Source organism: Chrysochloris asiatica, unplaced genomic scaffold, assembly GCF_000296735.1.
Source record: "Chrysochloris asiatica unplaced genomic scaffold, ChrAsi1.0 scaffold00125, whole genome shotgun sequence".
In the NCBI taxonomy this organism is placed as follows: Eukaryota; Metazoa; Chordata; class Mammalia; order Afrosoricida; family Chrysochloridae; genus Chrysochloris; species Chrysochloris asiatica.
In genome coordinates, this window is record NW_006408643.1 from 9,384,984 (window position 1) to 9,388,204 (window position 3,221).

Consider the following 3,221-nt stretch of genomic DNA (forward strand, 5'->3'; position numbering starts at 1 on the left):
ATTTTTGTTTTCTTGACATTGAGATGTAATCCATATCGAAGGCTGTGCTCTTTGATCTTCATAAGTAAATGTTTCAAGTCCTCTTCACTTTCAGCAAGCACTGACAGATATAGTGCCAGAAAATAAGCCCCTCAGCTTGGAAGGCACTCAAAATGCAATTGGGGAAGAGCTGCCTCCTCAAAGTAGAGTTGACTGTGATAATGCAAATGGAGTAAAGCTCGTGGGACAAAAGCCTGCAGGACTTTCAATTGTTAATTGGCCATAACTCAAAATAAAAAGAAACAGCTATAAACATCCATTGAAAATCAGAACATGGAATGAAAATGTATGAATCTGAGAAAACTGGAAGTTGTCAAAAATGAAATGGAATGCACAAACATCAGTATCTTAGGCATTAGTGAGCTGAATTCGACTGGTATTGGCCATTTTGAATCTAACAACCACATGGTTTACTATGCCGGGAATGACAAATCGAAGAGGAATGATGTTGCATTCATCAATAAAAAGAACATATCCAGATCAGTCATAAGGTACAACACTGTATGTGACAGGATAATATCCATGCATCTATAGGAAAGCCCAGTTAATACCACTATTATTCAGATTTATGCATCAACCACTAAAGCCAGAGAGGAAGAAATAGAATAATTCTAACAACTTCTTCTATCTGAAATTGATCAAATGTGCAACCAAGATGTATTGATCATTGCTGGTGATTGGAATGCAAAGGTTGGGAGTAAAGAGCAAGGATCGGTAGTTGGAAAATATGGCCTTGGTGATAGAAATGATGCTGGAGAATGCATAATAGAATTCTGCAAAACCAATGATTTGTTCATTTCAAATACCTTCTTTAGACAGCATAACAGACAACTATACACATGGACCCCAACAGATGGAATACATAGAAATCAAATTAACAACATCTGCGGAAAAAGAATATGGAAAAGCTCCATATCATTAGTGAAAACAAGGCCAGGGGCAGACTGTGGAACAGACCATCAATCACTCATATGCAAATTCAAACTGAAGCTGTAAAAAAGAAAGTGGCACCATTGATGGACTCAAGTATGGCAATAGTAGTGAGCTTGGCCCTGGATCAGGCAGTGTTTCGTTCTGCTGTGCATAAGTCAACTATGAGTTGGTTCTGACTTGATGGCACCTAACAACAACAACAAATTGGATCTGAATCATTTCTAGAATTCTGTTTTTGAGTTTTTTCCTTAGTAGGGATAATGCGTGAGTTTTGTCTAATTAATTTTAGACAGAAAACTCTTTTAAATACTTTGCTGTAATACCAGCTTCCAAGCCATAGTTTCCTATTATTAAAGGTTCTCAGGGCATGGTTTTGGGATTGTCTATAATTATCTTAGCACATTTACTGATGAAGATCAAAGAGCACAGCTTTCGATATGGATTACCTCTCAATGTAAAGAAAACAAAAATCCTCACCACTGGACCAACAAACAACATTCTTACCAACAGAGAAAACACTGAAGTTGTCAAGGACTTCATTCTTCTTGGATCAACTATCAACCCTCATGGAAGCAGCACTGAAGAAATCAAATGACATATTGCATTAGGCAAATCTGCTGCACAAGACCTTTTTAAAGTGTTGAAGAGCAAAGATGTCAGCCTGAGGACTAAGGTGCGTCTGAACCAAGCCATGGTATTTTCAATAACCTCATATGCATGCAAAAGCTGGAGAGTGAATAAGGAAGACCATAGAAGAATTGATGATTTTGAGTTATGGTGTTGGAGAATGGCACCTGACAACTTGCACACGTTTTCTGCTTTATCGCATTCCGTGTCCCCTGGTCTGTTTCATCAATGGACTCTTAAGTGTAGATACAGGTATGTCATGAACACAATGACATGTTCAGAATACTCATTCTCTGCAATGTTGTCCATAGTAATTTATGATCCACACAATTGAAAGCCTTTGTATAGTGAACAAAATCCAAGTAAACATCTTTCTGGTGTTCTCTGCCTTAAGCCATGATTCAGTTTACATCAGCAATGATATCCCTTGTCCCACATCCCATTCGAATCCTGCCTGAAACTCTGACAACTACCTGCTGATGTACTTCATCCATTTTTAAACTATTTTCAGCAAAATTGTGCTTGAATGCAATACTAATGATATTGATTTCAAATATTGTATGATTTCATTATATTTGGCTTTGTCTTTTCGATCTGACCTTTGAAATTTTCTGTTCAGCTCTTACACCTCCTCATCTCTTCCATTTGATTTAGCATGTCTACCTTGGAGAACAAGTTTCAGAGTCTCTTCTGACATCCATTTTGATCCTTTCCTTCTTTGTCTTCCTACTGACTTTTTGCTTTCTTTCTGTATGATGTTTTTGATGCCATCCCACAAATCTTCTGGACTTCGATCCATAGTTTCTAACATTATCAAATCTGTTTATCAGATGATCTCTAAATTCTAGTGGGATATAGTCAAGGTCCTATTTTGGCTCTCATTAACTTTTTATTTTCTTCAGCTTCAGACTAAATTTACATATGAGCAATCGATGGTCTGTTCTACAGTCTACCCTACCTTTCTTTTGTCTGATGATATGGAACTTGGCCACCGTCTATTTCCCAAGATGTAATCAATTTGATTTCTGTCCATTCCATCTGGTGAGGTCCATGTATATTGTACTTTATTGACTACATAAAGGCTTTCTATTACGTGGATCATAACAAGCTTTGTTCAACATTGCAAAGTACAAGTATTATGGAATTCTTTCTTGTACTCATGAGAAACCTGTACATGGACCAAGAGGCAGGTGTTCAAAGAGAAAATGGGAACAGAGTGGTTTAAAATTAGGAAAGGTGTGCAACAGGGTTATACTCTTTCACCATACTTATCCAACCTGTATGCTGCACAAATATTGCAAGAAGCTGGGTTATATGAAGAAGAACATGGCATCACGATTGGAGGAAGACTTGTTAACAACCTGTGATATGCAGATGATACAACTTTGCTTGCTGAAAGTGAAGAGGACATAAAATAATTACAGATGGAGATCAAAGACCACAGCCTCCGGTATGGAATGCATCTCAACAAAAAAACAAAAATCCTCACCACTTGGCCAATAAACCTTATCAACGGATAAAAGATTGAAGTTGTCAAGGAAATCATTCTTCTTGGATCAATCATCAACACTCATGGAAGCAGTCAAGAAATCAAATGACCAATTGCATTACACAAATCTGCT